General features: G+C 57.4%; 1 pseudogene; it reads left to right on the plus strand.

Annotated features, from left to right (window-relative positions):
* Positions 1–4,085: 4,085 nt before the first annotated feature.
* LOC110581647 lies at positions 4,086–5,016 on the plus strand (annotated as a pseudogene).
* The last annotated feature ends 17,603 nt before the right edge of the window (positions 5,017–22,619 follow it).

The following is a 22,619-nucleotide window of genomic DNA, read 5'->3' on the forward strand; positions in this document are numbered from 1 at the left end:
GGGGGGGGGGGCGCCCCCCCCCCCCCCCCCCCCCCCCCCCCCCCCCCGCCCCAGCAGCTAGGCTGTAATCCGAGCCTCCGGTTAAGCGGATTTCTCCCGGGGCAGGACCCCCTCTGGTTCTGGAATGCAGCAGCCTGGGGTGTGGGGGCGGGGCCGGGAAGGGGTAACAAAGGGTGAAGCCGCTTTGAAATTCTGCTTCCTGTACCCCCCCCACCCAGCCCCAGCGCTGAACAAACATGCCCTCTCCTCCCCGCCAGTGTTTGTTGGGAGTGGAGGGGGGTCGGTCCTAAACCGCCACCGAAGCTTCGGGGGCGCCCGGGGCAGTCGCAGACCCGGCTGGGGTGGCACCGGCCGACACCCTAAGCCCCCCACCCATCCTCCGGACCCTCCTGCCCCCACTGGCCACCACTCGAAGCTCCCCTCCGGCTCCCGTGGGGCCAGAGCAGGAGACCCAGCGTCTCTTCCCCAACCTGATGGGGATCCTGAGGTGGGGCGCACCTGTCAGGGCCCACGGGCGGGCGGAGGAGCACCAGGGGCCTCCTACAGTGGGTGAAGCCAGGACTGAGGTCATGGGGTGCCATTACCTGCCACCCTGTGGGGACCCGCCCCTGGTCCCTCCTCCCCTGGGTCCACCGCACCGAGGCCGGCTTGCAGGGCTCCGGGGCCAGGATTCCATTCTCGAGCCCGGACAGCCTGAGACAGGGGCTGTGAACTGGCCCTGGTGTGGGTTTTGTTTAATTTCAGTAAGAACAGCCACCTTCATCCAGGCCTTTCCGGCAGCTCCCAGAGTGCAGTGGGGCTGAGTCCAGGCTGGGGCCTCTGCTGCCCCAGCTCCCAGCAAGAAAACTGGGGAGCAGAGCCAGGGCCATGGTGATGTCCAGCCCCTCTCCTCCTTCAGACTTCTCCCAGGGGGAGGGGGAGGCCAGACCCCCCAGGGAGAGGATGGGGCCTTTGGGAGGAGCCAGCCACGCAGGAGGCCTGAGAGTGGTGACCCGTAGTGTGCACACAGTGACCTACACACGACACAAACGGGCACCCACGTGCACGAGCACCTGGCCCCAGAGAGCTCCCAGGTCGGTGCTGCCAACACTTGAACCCCCTGAATGTCCCTTCCACCACTTTCTTAGGAGACATCCGGCCCCACCCACCACCCCCCTGCAGCAGTCTCGGTGTCCCATCTTCCTGTGCGCAATCTGTTTTCCCCCTTTCTTCCTGTCTCTCCTCCCTACCCTCCCCTCCTCACCCTGAGAACCCACCTCCTTCCAACCCTCTCCTCAGCCTCCCACCACCCTTCGTGCCCTCCCACAGGGAAATCCCACTCTCATCCCCCCAATTCCCATCTGCACCCAGTCCTAGCACATGACTCCCCCAAGCCCAGGGACAAGACCACCAGATGACTCCTGGAACCCCTCCATCCATGGAGCCTCCTTCCCATGGACGGGACCGCCACCTCAGCTGCGCACCCACTGGACCCCAAGAGGGGTCCCCGATCGCCCTTCTCAGCTTGCACTTCAGGCCTCCCTCAGCTCCTCCTCATCCAATAGCCCACCAGGACCGCCCAAGGGCCAGGCGCTGGAGATGTGAGCAGCAGGGTGGCCAGCCCATCGGAGGAAATCCCCAACCTAGTCTCTCTATGAAAACAGCAAGGGTAGAGATGGGCTCAGATGGCGCCATCCCTGACAGCAGGGAATGTGACAGAGGTTGAGCTGGGATGGGTGGGGCGCAGAGGCTGACAGGCAGGCCCTCCATGGCACACCACACTTGCCACAGTGGTCCAGCCACAGGAGATCCGTGGGTCCATCTGAGGGGTCCTCTGTGGCCTCACCGTCTCCGGGCAGCTCTGCCCACTCCACCAGGCTTAGTTGGGGGGTCTCCTCTATGCTCCCCCAGACCCCTGTGTGGCCCCTGCCACAACACTGACCACTCTGGTCTGTCCTTGTCTCCACTGCTTTGTCCTTGCATCAGCAGGAACTCCAGCATTCTGCTCATTGACAGGCACAGAGAGAGAAGCGAATGAATGGAAGGAAGGATGGATGAATGGATGGATGGATGGATGGATGGAAAGATGGATGGATGAATGAAGGGCCCCTCCACCAACTGCTCATTACATGTTTCCCTATTCTTGCAGGTCATGCTCACCCTCCGGGAGGAATTTCCTCCTCCCCAGCCTTGTGCTGGTCATTAACTCAGTGCCTGGACTTTCCTGTTTAATGAATAATTAAGCTGGACAAGGCCTGACCTCAGGCTGACCTTGATTCTCCCCCTCAGGTCTTCCCCCAGTCTGGTTATGTGACCGCTTCAGAGTGACCCTTCTTCTCTTCCCTATTGGTGTGTTCTGAATCCTGGGGAGGTGCCAGGCACAGAGAAGTCCTGGCCCCAAGCCTGCAGTGCCCCACCCTGCCCATGAGGCCACCCCCTACCAGGACACAGGGAGCAGGGACTCCTTTTCCTCCACACTCTGCCAAAGCCCAGAAGGGCAGAACTGAGAACAGGCACATGAGTCTTGAGCTGGGCTTTGTCACTGACGCAATGAGTTCTCTGGGGTCCAGCTGTTCCCCCACCCCCCCACTACTGGGCCTTGGGTTCCCCCACCAGTCAAATAAGGAGGATGGGTTCAGCATGACTACAACTCATTCCATGATGCTGTGGACACATGTGGGTGTCATGACAGATCCAGATGAGACCTCAGAGACCACTTCATTGTGTCCAGTGATGGCCTGAAATCACACAGCAAGTTGGGGCAGGACTGGGAAGAGGATACTAGGCTCTTGAGTCACAGTCCTGGCCTCCTTTTCTATTTGGCCTTGGCCATTATTCTATTCTATTCATCCATTAATTCATTCACTTATTCCTTCAGCAGATATGTTAGGCAGGGCTCAGCAGGAGGGGCCAGGGTCTCACCCTCAGGGATGCCCAACCTAGGGGACACAGCCATCCCAGGCAGCAATGATCCAGAGCAATTCATGCTAAGGGACAGGCTTGCAGAGGGGAGAAGCACCTTTCCCTATCTGAGAGGTGAGAGGGCATGCTGGAGCAGGTGTCAGCTATGCTGAGGCCTAGAGGAAAAGTAGAAGAGAAGAGGGAAGGCAGGAGCCCCTGGAAGGAGGAACAGCATGAGCAAAAGCCCCACAGAAAAAGAATGGCCCCTTGGGAAAATACAAGCAGTTCAGTTCAGTTGGCTGTATCAAGACCTGATGAGCCATAGGTTCAAACCAACTGGTTTGAAGCTGGGGCACGGCATGGTCAGAGTGCAATCTAGAAAGATTGGCTCTGACTATGCTGCATGGAAAGGATATTAATGGAGCAGAGACATAGGCCTAGGCGACTATGGGTGTTGCCCCAGACAGGAGGTAATGGGGTCTGGAGCCATGACAGGAAGAGAAGTTGATAGATTCAAGAATGATTAGGAAGGAGACTCACCACACTTGGTGATTGACCGTCACTTTGCGCCAAGATGGAGTAACAGAGGCCAGATTTACTATTCCACTTGAAACAACCAAAAAACTCAGAAGAAAAATACACGAACTAGTGGCTTTTGAGAAGGAACCACCTACAAGGATGGGAGAAGAGTGCCTGTTCCCACCAGCCAGACTGGATAACTCATAATTCACAGGGCAGGGGGTGGAGCACTCAGGTCCTGCCTCAGAGGTGGAGAATTAGCCCCAGACTGAGCATTGCTAAAACCCACCTAGCAAATCATAAAGCAAGACCCAAAAGCATCAGTTAGTTCCCAAGTAATCTAACTGCTTCCCAGAACAACGCTCAAGAAGATTTATAAGAATACAAAAGATCCAGGAACGCCTGGGTGGCTCAGATGGTTAAGCATCTGCCTTCAGCTCAGGTCATGATCCCAGGGTCCTGGGGCCGAGCCCCGCATTGGGCTCCCGGCTCAGCGGGGAGCCTGCTTCTCCCTCTCCCTCTGCCTCTCTCCTTGCTCATGCTCTCTCTCTCTCTGTATCTCTGTGTCTCAAATGAATAAATAAAATCTTTAAAAAAAAAAAAAAGAATACAAAAGATCCAAAATTCATGATGTCTAGTATCCAATAGAAAATTACCAGACTTCTTCTTCTCCGAGAAAACACCATATGGCAGCATATGATGCTGGTGCTCCAGGAGGGCCTGGAGGAGCCAGGCGCCCGGAATGGGAGGCCGGTGGCTTCCATGGAGGCTTCAGCAGTGGCATCTGGGGCTGGAGTCGGGGTTGTGGTCAGGGAGGCAAGACTGAAGACAAGGAGTGGATCCCCAACACCAAGCTGGGCCACCTGGTCAAGGTCACAAAGATCAAGTCTCTGGAGGAGATCTATCTCTTCTCCCTGCCCATCAGGGCATCTGAGATCATTGATTTTTCCTGAGGGCATCCTTTAAGGATGAGGTTTTGAAGACTATGTAGGTGCAGAAGCAGACCCGTGCTGGCCAACAGACTGGGTTCAAGATATTTGTTGCTATTGGAGATTACAATGAACACATCAGTCGAGGTATTAAGTGCTCCAATGAGGTAGCCACTGCCATCCGTGGGGCCATGATCCTGGCCAAGCTTTCCACATCCTGTGCAGCAAGAATACTGGGAGAACAAGATCGGCAAGCCCCATACTGTCCCATGCAAGGTGACCAGCCGCTACGGCTCTGTGCTGGTGTGCCTCATCCCCAACAGCAGGGGCACTGGCATTGTCTCAGCCCCTGTGCCCAAGAAGCTACTGATGGTGGCTGGTATTGACAACTACACCTCAGCCAGGGACTGCACTGCCACCCAGGGCAGTTACACCAAGGCCACTTTTGATGACATTCCCAAGACCTACAGCTGTCTCACCCCAATCTCTGGAAAGAGACTGTGTTCACCAAGTCTCTGATCTATCAGGGATCTTTCTTTCTTCCTTCTTTCCTTTAATTCCTTTTATTTTTCTTGTATAAAACATGTGGTGGCCACAGCTGGAGGCTGTAAAGACACATGCCAGAGTCTCTGTGCGGAGGACCCAGCCTCCAGCTGTGGCCACCACATGTTTTATACAAGAAAAATAAAAGGAATTAAAGGCCTGTTAAGGAAGGAAGGAAGGAAGGAAGGAAGGAAGGAAGGAAGAAAGAAAGAAAGAAAGAAAAGAAGAAAGAAAGAAAGAAAGAAAGAAAGAAAGAAAGAAAGAAAGAAAGAAAGAAAGAAAGAAAGGAAGAAAGAAAGAATCACCAGACATAAAAGGAAGCCAGAAAACGTGACCCCTAAAGAAAAGAAATCAATCAACTGAAACTGACACAAAACTGACACGATGTTAGAATTAGCAGAGAAGGATTCTAAAACAATTTTTATAACTGTATTCTATATTTCCAAAATGTTAAGTAGAGAGAGACATGAAGACATAAAAAAAAGATCCAAATGGAACCTTGATGAGTTGAAACTTACAGTGTCTGAGATGAAAGATACATGGAATGGGATTCGTAGCAGATTAGATAAGACAGAAGAAAAGATTAGTGAGCTTGAAGGCATAGCAGTAAAAAACTATCCAAAATGAAACAGAAAAAAAAAGATTATTTTTAATGGAAAGAGCATCAGTGAGCTGTAGGACATTTCCAAACAGTCTGATATATGGGTAACTGGAGTCCCAGAGGAAGGGAGAAAGAGAACAGAAAACATATGGGAAGAAATAATAGCTGAAATTTTTCCAAACTTAATAAAATGTGTATCCAAGAAGCTCAGTGAACCCCAAGCACAGGCACTTGGTGACTGACTGCACGTGGAGGGTGAGGAGGAAGACTCAGGCAAGGGTGATGTCCCAGTTTCCTGCCTGGGTGGGAAGGCCCTGTGTGGGCTGTGGGGACAGAGGGGCAGCAGACATGATGGATCTGGTGTTGAAAAGGCAAAGAAGTGGGGCTGGAAGTCCAGGAGGTCATGGCCGAGGGGGGCACTGCCAGGGAGGGCTGGGGGTCAGAGGCAGAGCCCAGGACACACCCTCAGTTCATCAAGAGGGAAAGCGAGGAGAGCCAGCTGGGCAGACGGGACACGCAGAGAGAGCACAGGGAAACCAAAGGGGTGCAGTTTCCGGGTGAAGCAGTCACCATGAGAGATTGGCCTAAGGTGGCAATGCCATCACTCACAGGTGAAGTCTGGTGAGGCTGGTTTGGGTTCCTGCAGGTCCTGGGCTGGCCCGAGGGCAGGACTGTCCCACGATATTGCACAGGAAGTGATAGACATGGGGAGTCCCAGGGAGGGGTGAAACCTGAAGGACAGAGGGGTCTGGAAGAGGAGAGAGAGGGCTAGCTGGGCAGGAGGTGGGGATGACTGAGTTTCCAACTTCAGAGGTGCAGCCACGCAAGCAGTGACCATGTCGGGGCAGACCACTGTGCCGGGACAAGTGGCAGTCCCTGGGAAAGACGGGAGAGGGGAAAGGAAAGGCCAGCATGTTGGCCAAGGGGTCCTTATGATGCCCTGGAGGGACAGTCTGAGCGGGGAAAGGAGGCCCCTGGGAGGCCCCCATGTCTTCTAAGGATGAAGAGTTGTACCCGGGGTGAGTAGTGACCCCAAGGGACAGAGGTGCAGGAACCACAAAGAGGGTGAGCGAAAGGGGCTGGCTGGGGGTTTGTGTGCACAGAGAGGCAAGCTATGCTGGGTGGAGGGGCATCACAGACTTAGGTTAGGGATCAGGGTGAACAGGGGTGGGGTGGGGGGGCAGGGAGAGGGAGGGAGGGAGAGGGCACGTCCTTATTTTCTGCACTCAGGCTCCATTATTGCTACCCAACCTGAGGAAGGTGATTTGTGCATCTTGCCTTTGTAGGAGGAGAGCCCCAGCCCAGCCCCAATCTGGGCCTTGAAGCCAGGGCTGCAGGGTGGAGAGAAAGTTGAGAGGAGCCAGGCCCCACAGCCTGGCCCCTGGAGCCCCATGCCTCGAGCAGAGGCTGGGATGCAGGTGTAGGAGGCCCAAGCAGGCGGCAGCTGGTCTCTGTAAGCTCAGAGGCTCACCAGAGCATCTCCTGGCAAGGGGCCTTGGGAGGGGGGGTAGCCCTCAGCCTGCTCATCAAGGCCACCTGCTGTCTCCTGCCCCCCACCAGCCCTGGAGGCCATTCCCCTGGATCCCAACTGGGTGCAGAGGGCAGCCAGGCGGTCCTGGCCGGCTTCGGCCTCCCTCTCCAGCACCCTCTACCAGGCAAGGAGAAGCCAAGCCCGGCCCTGCTCTCTCTGTCCCCTTGCGCTCTGCTGAAGCATCAAAAAGCACTCGCCTCCCCACGGCGGTGTGCTACGGAGTGAGTGTGGGATGACCCGCGTGTATGCTCTGCATGTGCAAGGAGGCAGACACAGACCCAGGCGCGAATGTAAGCAGCCTCAGAAATGTGCGTGTACTGGGGAGCAGCTACTTGGGCATGTGTGCATATGCGTGCAGAGGAATTACACACATTTGTATGCAAGCGCGGAGGGAACGAACCACAGAGGTGGGTACGTACAGCACGTGCACCTGCCCACCGTGCGTGCCAGCGTGCACACGCGGTGCACCAGCATGCAGACGTATATCGGCTGCACCAGCACACACAGCCATTTCATACACACCCATGCGACTCCAGGCACCCACAGAGGTCTCCATTCTGTGTGCTTCCAAGCATTCACAGGGAGGTTCACCCGCACACACAGGTGTGCACTGAAACCCAAGTACAAACAGATACCCACAGGCACACGGAAGGCGCACATACGAACATGCTCGAAGATGCACACACACATAAGCGCATATGTGCGTAGGGGCCGGAACACAGTTATTCGTGCATATTCGGAGCTACTCACACTTACCCATATGTACACGCAGACTCAGCAATCAATGCACACATGCGCAGTCATGCCCATGTACACAGTGCCCAGATCCTTATACACATACACGGCTGTACCTGCAGACACGCACGCTTATGAAAGCCTTCCCGAAGGCACTCTCACACATTCCTATGGATCTGTAGACACAGATGCACATTTGCACACTACACCGGCCAAGGCTTCCAGGAGCCTGCTGGGCCAGGTCACTGTTTGACTTCACCTTCCTCTCCCCTCCCTTGCACTCGCCCCGTCCACCCCGTCCTTCCTCACTTGCACTCGCCTGCACCCCTCACATGGACTGATGGCAGGTGTAGTCAGATACTGTCAGAGGGGCAAAATGTAGGGCAGGAGGGAAAGGGGTCATAGAAAACACGTGGCTTTGAGGCCGGGTAGGCAGGTCTTGTTTCAAATCTTGGCTCTATCTTAGTACTGGGGGACCTGGCCAGGTTGCTGGCTTTTTCTGTGCCTCAGTTTTCTTTTCTTTCTTTTTCTTTAAAAAGATTTTATTTATTTTGGGGCGCCTGGGTGGCTCAGTCGTTAAGCGGCTGCCTTTGGCTCAGGTCATGATCCCAGGGGCCTGGGATCATGACCTGAGTCGAAGGCAGATGCTTAACCAGCTGAGTCACCCAGATGCCCCTGTGCCTGTTTTCTTACCTGGCTAGGGGGAAGATGGTTTTGATGCTTAGGTATCACTGTTTGTCCTCTCTCGGTGGTCCCTCTAGCATGAGCAAATCTGTGGTCCTGGGAATCTGAGAGGCTGCAGGGTGGGCTCTTCAGGGAAGCTGGCATAGGGTCCTCACCCGTACGCACAAACCTGCGCTCCCTCTGGACCCATAGGCAGGTCGTAGGGTGAGGACTTAATTCTCCTGGGAGCTCATGGAAGCACACCCTAGGTGATGTGCTGTATGAATCTACAAAGGAACCCACTTGTATAACCAGCATCCAAATCAAGAAACAGAACATATTCCACTCTCTAGAAGCCAGGGAGAGTTGGTTTTTATTTAAAGCAATCCCAATCCCCACAGGCCAGAATGTCCATCTGTAGCTTTGTCTTTGTCATCCCTTGTAGCCAGCAAGGGGACACTCGGCTCAGGACCCCTTTGCCCCAGGCCACCCCACCCTCACCTCTTCACATCAGTCAGGGTCCCAGCAGCCCACATGGATAAGAGGCGGGAACCGCTAGCCAGCCCCCACCCTCTGGCCCTGTCTCTCCTCTGCATCAGGTCAGGGCTCCTCTGGCCAGCCGAGGGGCCACCACCTTCTCTGTCAGAGGGGAGACCTTGTTCCAGATCTTGAGCACACTTCTGCAGCCCCGTTTTGGAAGCCAGGAAAGCTGGAAGGAAGGAGCACAGAGCCCTTGAATTTCTATACTGCCCCAATCCTTCCATTGAGCCCCTTGTTGATACCGCCCAAGGTCCCACGGCTTGAAGGCAAGACTCGAACACAGGGCCGACCCACTCCAAACCCCATAGCTCCTTTAGCAGTGCAGATCATTACCATTTTACAGATGAGGAAACTGAGGCTTGGAGAGACCAAGAACAAAACCAGAACTCCCATGCAGGATTTTTGAACCTCAGGCTTTCAGTTGTGGGGCCGAACTTGACCCTGGCATTCCCCTGCTCAAAGCCCTTCACTGGGGACAAAGCTCCTTCATAGATCCCCAGACCTCCATGGCCTGACCTTGCCAACCTCACCCTTTTCCCTGCCCACTAGCACACCTGTCTTTCCCAGATTGACCACAAGGTGCCTTTTGGACTCCAGGTATCCATATGCGGCTTTTTCGTGATTTGCTCAATACCCGTCTTGCTCCAAGAGAGCAGGGACAGGGACTGTCTTGCTTTCAGCTGTGCCCACTGTGCCCAACACAGTTCCTGGCACACAGCAGGTGCTCAATGGAGATGGGCTGGAGGGGTGAATGAGGCTGCAGCAGGCAGGCAGGGGAGAGGCGGCAGAGGCAAGGTGGGTGAGCACAAAGGAGCCTTGGGGGCACAAGGTCTAACCCCTCTTTGCAGGAGACCTGGGGAGGGACAGGGACTTGCATAAGGTCACACGCTGGTGAGTGGAGGGTCAGGATTAAAACTCAGAACCTCCGCACCCCCCAGCCTAGTTCTGAGATGGGAGGCCCTTCTGTCCTCACTCCCCTTCCCCCCTCTCTCTCCTCTTTCCCTCCTCCCTAGAGGCTGCAGGGCCCAGCTGCCCTAAGACAAAGGGCTGGGGGTCCCAGACCTGACCTTCCTCCCTGACCACACCCCCAGCCCAGGCTCTGGGATATGTCAGCAGCCTACTGAGAAGACCCACTTGGGGTCTCCCCTCTGAGAGCTGGCTTTGTAGAGTCCTGGGGCCACCCAGCTCACTGTGTGGCCACAGATAAAGAGTCTCCCCTCTCTGAGCTTAGTTTTCTCATCTATAAAATGGGGCTATGACACAGCTCCTAGAGGCATTGGGGAGAATCGGCGGTATAAGGGCGAAATAAACCCCCAACACGCTCCCCGGGAGCGACAAGCGCAAGCACTTCTCTTGAACCCTCTCATTGTATCCTCTCGATAAGCAAGGTGTGGGACCTACCCTGGTTTATAGATGAGGCTCAGAGAGGTCACGCACCTCCCCAGGCAGCAGGGCCCCAAAGCCCGTCTTCTAGGGGCAGGACCGGCTCCCACCCTCGGCACCTGCTGCCCTGTCTCCGCGGGAGCCACCCTGCCCCACCCCCGGCGTCCTTCCTTCCTCGGGGCCAGCTCGCGGGTTCCCCCGAAGCAGGGCCCGCGGGCGGGGTGGTCGAGTGATGGGGGGGCCCGGGCAGTTGGAGGGGGCGCCTGTCCACGCGGGCCGGCGTGGGTCGATACTGCGGCGGAATGAATGGGAGAGGAGAGCAGGGCGGCGGGGGGAGGAGGGGAGAGGGGGAGGGGGCCGGGGGGAGGGGGCAGGAGAGGAGGGAGAGGGCGCCCCCCCCACCCCCCCCGCCCAGCGGGCCGGGCCCGGGTGTGCAGCCGTCAGCGCCGAGCGCGGCCCCGCGGCCCCGCCGAGGGATCGATAACTAATTTCACCGCAGCAGCCGCCCCAGTTTTTTCCCGATAATTGTGCGCCGGCAGCTGCGAGCGAGGCCCCCAGCCCGGCGCGCGGCCCCCGCCCGCGCCCGATCAATTGACACCGCCACCGGGCGGCAGGAAAACTCATTTTTCTCTCCCTCCCCGGCTCCCGGTGGGCGCGGGCTAAGCTCCGCCTCGGGCGGGGGGCTGGGAGGGGCGGGGCGAGGGGGAGTAGGGGAGGGTCCAGGGAGGGGGGCGCGGGCCGGTTCCCGGTCGACTTGGGTTTGGGAAGGAGGCTTCCAGGGAATCCGAGGAAGCCGGGGGTGGGCGTGGGGGTGCCTCAGTTTCTCCACTCTACTTGTAGGGGCGTGGCCGAAGGCCTCGGAGCAGGACTGGCCCCGCCCCCTTCGGTTTTTCCGGAGCGGGCGGGCGGGCGATGCCACCCCGGGCTGCTCGGAGGAAGGACCGAGCGCGCAGGCGCCGGAGTCTGGACGTGCGGGTTCGAATCCCGGTTCCAGCGCTTACCACGGTGACCTTGGGCTCGTCCTTGCGTTTGGGCCCTTCCTCGCTTTCCCCATCTTCCCAGAGGGGCCCGACAGAGTCCTGGGCACACAGAGGTGTTGATCAGAGGCAATGAGGTGGCGCCCCAGAAGGCGCTCCATAAATGGTGGCTCTCGTTAGCGAGCGAGAGGGGAGGAGATCTTCATCAATTACCCACTGAGCACCTACTGTGCGCCGGGCCTGTTCTAGGCGTTGGGGACAAAAATCCCTGCCCCTGTGGAACTGACGTTCTCGTGAGGGGATGGCCGGTAAATATAATGTATAAGTGAAGTAAACAGTGAGAAGATAGGAAATGCTATGGGGGAAAATAGAGCAGAGCAAGTGGGATAGGGGATGGGAGAGGAGTGCACGCGCAGGGCTCCATTGGGAGAGGCCCCTTTGCAAAGCTCTGAGCTACCAGCTCTGCTCTCGACCTGCTGGCTGCTCAAGGTCGCGGGAAACCTGCAGACTTGGCATTATCGGAGGAGGGTGGTCAGGAGGAGGGAGAGAAAGAGGAGGGAGAAGGCAGAATATGGAGCGGGGGAGTTAGAGGGGGGTCGGAGAGAGGCCAGAGTGCAGGCAAGAGGGGGGCCAGAGAGAAAGGGGGTGCAGACAGAGGGAGAAGGGAAGATAGAGTTCTGATGGCCAAGGAGTCCTGGAGGGTCTGGGTCAGAAGGGACTCAACTCAGGTCGCTGACCTGCCCCGCTGAGGCTCAGAGAGGGGCAGGGTTCGGCCCCGTGCCATATATAGGTGGGGGACAGAAGTGGGCTCCTGGGTCTTGTCTCCAGACCCTGGAGAAGGGCGAGAGGCCCACGAGGGGAGAGAAGAGAGACTCATGGAGGGGAGGGAGTGGTGTGGGGGGGCAGCCCATAGACTGGGCCAGGAGATGCTGGGGAGCCCTGCCATGCCTCTCGGAGGCCAGCCAGAGCTTCCTTGGAGCTTCACGGGCTGTGTTAGCACAACTTCGGAAGGATTCAGAATGACTAGTTGGGGCTCAGGGAACCCCATCAGCAGACCAGATCCTTCCCTCCGCCCCCACGGCCCGCCCCGGCCCCGCCCCACCCCGCCTGGGGAAAGGCAAACTAGTTACCAAAATCGGACAGAGAAGTCCTAAGGCTTCTTCCCCACAGTGGTAGGTGAGCCAGGCAGGGGTAGGAGCCCAACGCTGCTGGGGGAGTGGGGGTGGGGCATTCTAGGGCTGAGCAAACCTCAGGACTCTCCCCCTGCCTCGGTTTTCTCATCTTGAGTAAGGTCAGGTGGTGTTGAGGCTCTGAGGTTCTGTCGGTCTTTCTTCCCTCCAAATTCCTGGCACACAGAGCTGACAAGGGGTCGAGAACGGTGACTCCGCAGAACTGAAAGGGAGATTGCTAGCAAGCAGACAAGGCTAGCCAAGAAGGGGAGCGCCAGACTGGCCGCCTGGGAATCCGGGGCTAGGCCCCGCCCACCTGTTTGTCGGTCGGTCCATCCACCCACCCACCCAGCATCCAGCACATATTTAGTAAGCACCAACTGTATGTGAAGCACTCTGGAGGGGAGTGGGCATAAGGTCCCCACCTGTCCCAGCCTCTCGCTCTCCCCATGACCCCCACATTTTCTCTTGGAGTGTGGTCCTAGGAGCACTGGATTGGGAGTCAAGGCTGGACTCGGGCCCCCCTGGTGGCCAAGGCAGGCTCCTTGGGCTCTCTGCACCTTCGTGTTCTGGCCCGCTGGGCACAGAACCCACAGCAGGTCAATGGTGCTGGCTCCCCATTAGCTGGTACACACAGTCCAGGAACAAACTGTGGACACAGGATTGCCCCCCGGATCCCTTCCACCGCTCCCCTCCCCCATTGGAATTGTGCTTCTCTTCCCTGCAGCTTTAGGTTTGTTAGGTCAGAGGTCCTGGTTACCTGGGCTGGAGGAGGGAGAGGGGGGAGGGGAAACCAGGAAGCCTCGAACAGTGTGGGTCTCATGGAACTCAGAGCGGTGAGTACCTGTTCAGGCGTGGGTAACAGACCCCAGATGCAGCAAATTGTCTGCATAACGTCTTGCAGGGTCTGCAGACAGCCAGCAACTTGGAGGACAGGGACAGAGCTGAGTGCCGCAAGGGGTAGAGAACATCTCTTATGCAGGACTTCAAACCTCTTAATCCAGCCAGGGTGGTGGACAGCCCTTGCCGGCTTTGGCCAGCTCCAGGCAGCCACAGCCCGATGATGATGAGGATGAGGATGAGGATGCTTCAGCCTACGAATTGCGTCTCGCTCCCCCCACCCCGGGGCTTTTCGGATGCCCCGTGTGGGCACCCCTCCCCACCCCAGGAACCCACTCAGCGGTCACACATGGCCAGCTGCAACACCCTACAGGGCAACCCTTGATCCAGGGGAAACGGAGCCATGGGGTAAAAGCCTCCCCCTTTCTTCTTCAGGCTGATGGGCCTGAGACGTACTTCATAAAGAATCTCAGACAATCCCAGGGGACTGGCCACCCAGACTTCCATAATGGTGAGCTCAATAATGTATGTTTGTATCTGCTCTTTCCTGTTTCACTCCCCGCCTCCCCATCCCTCACTCACTCCTGGGAATATACTCGCCTCCAACCCCCCAGGCCCTTCCTTTAGCCTGCTTTCAGGGGAACTCAGACCAAAACAGGCATTATGGACTGCATTGTGTCCCCCCAAATCCATACGGTGAGGTCTTAACCCCCAGTAGCTCAGAATGTGACTCTCTTTGGACATGCAGTCTTTAAAGAGGAAATTAAGGTTCAATGAGGTCATAAGGGTGGGCCCCAATCCAATATGCCTGGTGTCCTTTAAGAAGAGGAAATTAGGACACAGACACGCACAGAGGAAGGACCATGTGAAGACACTGGGAGAAGGTGTCTGTCTACCCGCCAAGGAGAAAGGCTTCAGAAGAAACCAAACCGGCCCACACCTTGATCTTGCACTTCCAGCTTCCAGAACCGTGAGAAAATACATTTCTGTTGTTTAAGCCCCCCAGTGTGGGGTACCCCCAGCCGCCCTGGCAAACTGATACACAGGTATGTTCTGTCATCATCCCAGTTTTACAGCCAAAGAAACTGAGGCTTCCAAAGGCAAAGGACTCACCCAGGGTCACATGGCTAGCAAGTGGAAGAGCCCAAATTCAAACAGGGGTCCTGGACGGCAGAGGGCAAGCCCTTGACACCAGGGATGCTAGGGAACCAAGTGAGACCCTCTGGCCCCGAAATCCTCCCCTCCTCTCCAGAGTTTGAGAAGTCCCTTCCTCCATCTAGGCCCCCCCCACCCCCAGACACACATGCTTTGATTGCATTGCCCTTGTAGAGTCCCCTCAAGCTCCCTGCTCCCTGCCTCTGGACTTCTGGTTTCACTGCTGGTGCAGTGCTGAGCTTTTCCAGCTCATTCCCTTCCTCCCCTCCTCTGAAGGCTCTTCCTCACCAGCTAGCTCGCTCACAGCACACACACACACACACACACACACTCAGTGCTCACCTCCTTTTGGCAGCCACTCGGAGGCTCTCTCTACCACCTTTCCTAATGCCTTCTGCAGACTAGCTGCAGAGTGGCTTTGGGGGTGCCCCCCACCGAAGACCACACCCTGTCCCTCCCTGTGCCCCTGACACTCTTGAGCCCCCTCCTGCCTGAGCAGCATGCTGTGCTGAGCACCGTGCTGGGAAGTGGACCTGAGGCCCAGAGAAGGGCAGGGCTCTGCCTAAGGATACACAGCAGTGAGTGGTAGGGCTGGGATTCATCCTGGCCAAACTCAGAGAATGGAATTTATTCCAAAATGTCATGGCTAACACAGGACCTCCCCTGAGAGCAGGTTGTGGTTTGGGGCAGAGGGCAGGGCTGAGCAGTGCAGCCAGAGGTCACCTCCTCCCCGGCCACCTGCCCCTCTGGAGCTCCATTCCCCGAGGGACAAGTATGAACCTTCACCCAGTCCGCACTCATTCCTCTGTGGCCAACTGCCCCTCAGGCAAAAGGGTGCTCTGCGGAGACTCTCAAAGCCTCCCACTCCAGGGGGAGGGCTATTGGCCATGACCAGCCTTCTGTGAACACCTGCTCTGTGCCAAGCTCTGTTGTGTTATAGCAATGGAAAGGGGAGCCAAGCCAGGCCTGACCCCCCCACCCCAGAGCACTTGGTCTAGTGGTCTAGCCAAGACATGCGTGACTCCCCCATCCCAGAGCACTTGGTCTAGTGGAGAAAACACACCCAATTATCCCACTAGCAGCTATAACTTTCTGATTCGGGGCACCTGGGTGGGTCAGTCCGTTAAGCATCTGCCTTGGGCTCAGGTCATGATCTCAGGGTTCTAGGATCGAGCCCCACATCAGACTCCATGCTCGGTGGGGAGTCTCATTCCCCCTCTGCCCCTCCCCCTGCTCATGCTCTCTCTCTCAAATAAAAACATATATAACTTTATATATAAAAATAAAATAACAAAAATAAATAATAAAAATAATAAATAAATATAATAATATAGAATAATAAAATATAATAATAAATAAAATAATAAATAATAAAATAATAAATATATATATAACTTTTTTTTAAGATTTTATTTGTTTATTTGACAGAGAGATACATAGCAAGAGAGGGAACACAAGCAGGGGGAGTGGGAGAGGGAGAAGCAGGCTTCCCGCCGAGCAGGGAGCCCGATGTGGGGCTCGATCCCAGGACCCTGGGATCATGACCTGAGCCGAAGGCAGATGTTTAACAACTGAGCCACCCAGGCACCCCTATATATAACTTTCTGACTCAACAGATGCTGGGAGGGACGAAGGCAATCAATAACAGGAGTGGCAGATCTGGAGAATGAGCAGCAGTTACCCAGATGAAGAGGGAGGGAACAGCATGTGCCAAGGGCCTGCACAGGGAGGGTCAGAGAAAAGGAGGCCTGTGCCCTAGAGCTGGTGGAAGTTTCTGGAAGAGGCTGAAAGGGCTCCTCAGGGCTGGGCTGTGCAGGGCCCCATGAGCCACATTAAAGGCTCTTGTCGTTATTCAGCAGAGACTTGTGTTTTGAAGACCCCTGCCCCAGCTCTGTGTGATGGAGAATAGGGTCAAAGCACAGAAGCAGGCAGAAAAGTGAGAGAGGCTGGCTTGTGTCCAGGTGAGAGAGGGCTTGGGGAAGTGACAGCGGGCATGAATATTCAAAAAAAAAAAAAGAGAGAGAGAGAGAGACCCAAGACTCAGCACAGTGGCGACACAAACATCCAGTCTGGATTTCAAAGCGGGACGGACCTCGGAGTTTCCCAGTTTGTGGACACGCAGAGGCCCAGAGAGAGGAGCTGTCTAGCCCCCCACCCCGCCCCCGCCCCGTGACGCTGCTGGTTCATTCACGGGACAGTTACTGAGCTGAGCACCTACTAGGTGCCAGACAGTGTGCTGGAGGCTGGGGATAGTACAGAGGTGAACAAGACGGGGCTGTCCTTCTATCCCGGGGTGCACCAGCCAAAATGCATGGTCCTGAGGGCTGGGAGGGAGGGAGACGGGGAGGGAGAGATGGGGAAATGATAATGATGATGACAAAATACACTTACTGAGCGTTTTCCATTGCCAGACATTGTGTCGAGCCTTCCGTAAACATGATCTCATTAATTGCCACATGGCTGCAAGCAACTGCTGCTGGGCCATTGCACAGATGACAGGATTAAGGGTCAGAGATGTGGAGTGACCTACCTCACGTCCCCAGGGAGGGCCAGGCCAGGTCCTCAACCCACTTCCCGAGGAGCCTGCTCTGGGCCTGACCAGCTCCTCCCCAGGCCCCAGACCTGAGGTTGGGGTGGGGGGGAGGCCTGGGGGCACATCGAGGGGGATCCAGAAGTGCCTTCCCCAAGGGGACACTGGAGGTTTCTGCCCCTTCCCCCATTCAGTGGAGGCTGGCGGGAGGTCAGAGGGGGGTCAGGGAGGAAGGAAGGAGAAGCTGTGGGCTGCAGGCCTCCCCTTCCCGCTCACTCTGCTCTACCCTCCCCCTCCAACAACAAAGCAACCTCAGTAAGTCCACTCAGCGCAGGGGAGAGTGGACTGGGGTGGGGAGCCGCACACTCTGGCCCCACCCCTGCTCCAGCCCCCCCCAAGGCAAGTCTGAGCCAAATCACTGCCCGCCCCACCCCCCATCACTAACTGCAGGAACGCATATGTGATCGCAGCTCCTTGCTCACGCATCCAGACATGCGCACTCATTCATTCATTCGATAAAGTGTTCTAAGCACCTGCTCTGGGCTGGACCCTGTGCTGGGTGCTGGCAACAGGGGAGGACGCAGCATTCTGGCTTCCTGCCATGGGGCACACATGGCCTCAGAAGGAAGAAAGATGCTCACGAGCCATTATTGTACAAAGTAGTGCTGAGACCAGGGGAGCACACAGGAGGGAGGGACCATGTAGTGAAATGGGAGAGACAATCACCCCAGCACGGCTGGCAGTCAGGGAAGGCTCCTTGGAGGAGGCGATAGCTTTCCAAGACCCAAAGACTGAACAGGAGCTAGTCAATGAGGAGGAGAAGGGAAATGGGAAACAGACAGAAGGAACAGCATGACGGGAGGTCTGGACTCCCTTGGGAACATGCCGCCTTGAGGAATGGATAGGAGGCAGGCAGGGTTGGATCTTGGGGCGCACACTGGAGAGTTGGGGGTAAGTCTGAGGGGCTGCCAGAGTGACACTGGGCTGGGTCTTGTAGGCCATGGGGAAGATTTGAACTTCTCCCCTGGGCAGTGAAGGCAGTGAGCAGGGGAGTGACGGGTCAAACGTGAATTTCAGAATGCGTATCCAGGCTGTGTATACACCTGCACGCGCGTTCCCGTACAAGCATGCCTGTGTGTGTGTCCCTGTTCCCAAGTCCCCGCACAGCCAGACACACACAGGGACACACCTGTGTGCCCGGCCCCGCGCGGAGCTCTTCATGAACACCCAGGCTGGCCCTGCAGGGAGATTCTGCCCAGTCTCTGCATTTAACGGAGGACACCGAGGCTTGGAGAGCTGGGGAGATTTGCCCAGAGAAACACATGTTGGCTCAGCAAAGCAGAGACTCCACGCCTGGGCAACCTGTTTCCAGCCTGTGCTCGTGACCCCCAGGCTCCGGTGGCCCCTTGGTGAAGAGAGGCAGCCGGCAGACAGCAAGCCGGAGAAGCCTCAGTTCAGCTTTGGAAGGACCGGCTGGAGTTCCTCCTGCTCACCTTGCAGGCTCCGCCCAGAGGCCCAGCCCGCCAAACAGGCTGGGTTTGTTTTCTGGGGAAACTAGAGATGGAACGTCCCAGACAAGGACCCTAGGATGACCAGGTGGTTCATGAAGCTCCCACTCCTGCCCCTTGGCCCTGTAACCCTTTACAGAGCAGGGTCACTCATATTATTTCTTTTCTTTCTGGAACATCAGAGCTGGCTAAGACCTGGCTAAGCTGGAGAAGATATGGTCAGGCCCCTCTGTATCAGGTTCCCGTTGCTGTTGTAACAAAGGACCACAGATGCAGTGGTTTAAACAACACAAATTTATTCTCTTACAGTCTGGAGGTCAGAAGCCCCAAAGTCAAGGTGTCAAGAGGCTGTGTTCCTTTCACTCTAGAAGAGAGTCTGTTTCCTTGCTTTTTCTAGCTTCTCGAGGCTGCCCACAGTCCTCGGCTTGTGGCTCCTTCCTCCTTCTTCAAAGCCAGCAGCAAAGCCTCCTCCAATTTCTCTGACTCTGACCTTCCTGTCTCTCTTGGGACCTTGAATACGTGGGCAAGAAGCTGGGTTCGGAGCCTGCGGGGAATCTGTCGGGAGCCTGGCAGGTGGGTGACTTCAAAAGTTCCAGGAGGAGGCCTCCCTGTGTCCTCTTGGATCAGGCCAGTCTCAGTCCTGGAGGCCACAGCCCAGGTCCTGAGGCAGGGACAGGGGAAAGAATCCATATGGAGGGGGCACCTAGTCCATTTAGGGGGCACATGGAGACAAGAGCAAATTCAGTCGGGTCCCTTGTTCATTCTACAGCAAATCTGTGCAAGCCAGCACTGCAGAGAGGTAGAGAAATGTCAGCTCTGGAGCCAGAAGGCCTTAGGTTCAAATCCCAGGTCCGCTACTTATCAGCTGGGTGGCCAGGGGCAGCTGATTTGACCCCTCAGTTTCCCCACCTTGAGTTATTGTGAGGATTAAGTGAATGACTTCAAAGGACAACACTAAATACACATTTGCTGTGATGATGCTGCTGATGACCATTATTACCTCTATTGTTGTAAGCCAGGAGGTGGGGACTGGGTCACCGCACGCTGCTAGGGCTCTTTGCTCCTCTTCTAGAAGAGGTAGACAGAAGAAACGGTGTTCGAGGCGAGTGGGTCAGGCCCTTCTACTTCCCGTCCACTTTGGGGCCAGCCCCAGCCAGCATACCTCCTGAGAGCCTAGCTTCCAGTTTTTCCAATCCCACCTCTGGCCAGGCCAGTCCGTTCCAGGTGGGGTCTGAAATCCAGGCCGGGATTTTCTTCTGCCCCAACTTAATCCCTCCTGCTTCTGTGGGTTCCGCCCAGTGAGTCCCCTCCCCGGGAGAGTGGGGGCATCCTGGGCTGGATTCTGTGGCTTCCCAGGTCCTGCAAGGTCCTGCTCCACCTGCCCAGACCCGGCGTGGCCCCTTGCCTGTCCACACCGACCTGCCTTCCCCCCCACCCCAGGTCCTTCCTCTCTCTCCCGCTCACACAATGCAGCCCACTCACTCTCCCACCCTAGCCTTTGCTTTCAAGGTAACCTTGCCACTTTCTCCAGGAAGCCTCCCTGATGTCTGTGGCTGGGTTAGAGCCTTTTCTCTGAGCTGCCTGTAGCTCTGTCATCATAGCCCGTATTTATGGGTCTATTTTATTTGTGTCTGTTTCTCCCACTGGATGAGGACTCCATCCTTGCACACAATGGCACATAGTAGGTGCGCAGTACACATTCGTTAAAGATAGGAAGGAAGGAACGTTAGTCCAGCCCTTCAGAAAGCAAGAGAAAACAGGGTTGATGGGGGTGGGGGTGGGGGTCAGCTCTCAGCCTGCCGCACCCAAGGGGAGCCCTCTGTCCCCCCTCCTCTCTCCCCTCTGCCTGCTGAACCCAGCAGACGGCAGAGTGGGGTGGGGTGGGGGCAGGGGGAGTGGTGGTAGGGAGCTGCAGACCGAATACCCCGGGGACGGGAGGGCTGAGCTCTGAGGTCTCTAGAAAAGCTGGAGCTGGCGGGGAGGGGAGGCTGAAGCTCACATCTGGCTTTGCCCACCCAGGCAGCAGCTCCTGCGGGCAGCACATTCATCCCTGCATCACCGCCACCCCCCTCCACTCCTGCGGAGCCCCCCTCCCCCCCCCCCCCCCCCAGGGAGATACTAGAGGGCCCCTTTCACGGCTGCCCTTGGGTCTGTGTGCACAGACAGTTTCGCCGGCTCTGTGTGTGAAAACCTCAGTTCCTGAGACATTGGAACCAAACTGAGGTTCCCGGCCCATTTGCTCCTGCGCCTAATGTACTGAAGGGCGCCCCCCCCCCCCCCAGGATGGTGCCTGGGTCAGCTCCCCTTCCCAGGCGCCTTGGCTGAACAGAGTCCTGGGATGGAATCTAGCCTGGGGTGAGGAAAGGAGGGGCTCTTTCCTGAGCCCTAGTGCCACGGTGGGAGAGGCCACAGAAATCAGTGGACCGGGCAGAGGGTTCAGAAGGCAGCTGCAGAGCATCAGGGGACTCTGGGGCTGGGGGTTTCTGGGGGCTGTCAGCGGTTGATCCCAAGGGCCGAGGCAGCGGGGGGGTGGGGGGGAGGGCGGGCTGTGCAGTGAGGGCAAGGCCCTGCCTGAAGGTAGGGAGAAGGGCCACCCGGCTTGGTATTCCAAGGATACGGGGAACCAAGGCATCTGTGATGTACTCGAGAAGCCGGGAGTTCTCTCTTCGGCCACCCTCACGCTGGCTCGCCCCAAGGGCTTATTATTATCACGACTGGTGTTATCCCTTTTCCCCCAGCACCCGCCCACCCCGGTCCGGGCAGGCGGCTGGCTGCAAAGGGTGCCCTCCTGGAGCTCCCAGCTAGGGGTCTGCAGGTGGAGGATTACTGGAGTCTGCCGCTCTGGGGGTCGCTGAGGCGGTGGACCTGGGAAGGAGATGGGGGAGCGGTTTCTGGGAAAGCCCACATCAAGACTTGAAGCCCAGAGAGAGGAGCTGACCCCAAGGCCGGGGAGTCAAAGACAGGAAGAGTGCTTCTGGCAGTTGGAACATTGAGTGCTAGGGCCCGAGATGGGGCAATACCTGGGAACCACAGTCATTCTGTACAAACCCGGGGGGCGGGGCGCCTGGGTGGCTTAGTCGTTAAGCGGCTGCCTTCGGCTCAGGTCATGATCCCAGGGTCCTGGGATCGAGCCCCGCATCGGGCTCCCTGCTCGGCAGGAAGCCTGCTTCTCCCTCTCCCACTCCCCCTGCTTGTGTTCCCTCTCTCACTGTGTGTCTCTCTCTGTCAAATAAATAAATACAATCTTTAAAAAAAAAAAACAAAAACCCGGGGGCCGAGTGGAAGCGTGGCAACGGGTGGCGGAAGCAGGGCCTTGAACGCCGAGGACGGCCCGTCCTCTCGCTCCTTGGACCGGGCTTGCCGCCCCCCGCGGCCCCCTCCCCGCCTCCTTCGGGCGGGCCCGGGGAAGGCTGTGGACGGCCGCGGCTGCCCTTTCAAGTCGGCCTCCCCGAGGCTCCCGAGCCGGCCGGGCGGGGAGGGGGGGGGCCTCTGCGCCGACATCAAAGCCCGGCGCCCCCAGCCAGATCCGGTTGCGGAAGGGGCGGGCGAGCCGGGGAGGGAGGCAGGTTTCGGCGGATTCCCCTTTCATCCCGTGGCTCGGCGGCCGCGGACCTCGGGGAGGCCCCGCACGTCCCTGCTGGGCAAGTCCGCGCAGGGCCGCGAGCGGCGCCGCCGGGCCGGGCGGGGCTGTGTGGCTTCGGGTCGGTCCCTGCCCTTCTCCGTGCCTCGGGCACCTTCCTCCCTGCCCGGGAGGCCTCGGCGCGGGGCCTCCTCGGGAGGGGCGTTCGGGGGAGACTCGGGAAGTTTGGATCCCCGAGATCGGGCGAGGAGCCGGGGCTGACGGAGACGCACCTGCGCCTGGCTCCCACTCGGCCCGCGGGAGGGCGGTCTCAGGGACCCCCTGCAGCGTTCCCCCGCCCCCCCCCAACCCCGCTGTGCTGGCCCGGGAGGGGAGTCCCTCGGGCCTCAGCTTCCTAGAAGCCAGAGGGAGCCGACATTGCTTGTCCTTCTTCACGGTTGAGGCTGAACACATTCCTTCTTGCGAAATGGCTCTACTTTATTATTATTATTTTTAAGATTTTATTTATTTAGGGGCGCCTGGGTGGCTCAGTCGTT

The sequence above is a fragment of the Neomonachus schauinslandi genome, chromosome 13 (genome assembly GCF_002201575.2).
Source record: "Neomonachus schauinslandi chromosome 13, ASM220157v2, whole genome shotgun sequence".
In the NCBI taxonomy this organism is placed as follows: Eukaryota; Metazoa; Chordata; class Mammalia; order Carnivora; family Phocidae; genus Neomonachus; species Neomonachus schauinslandi.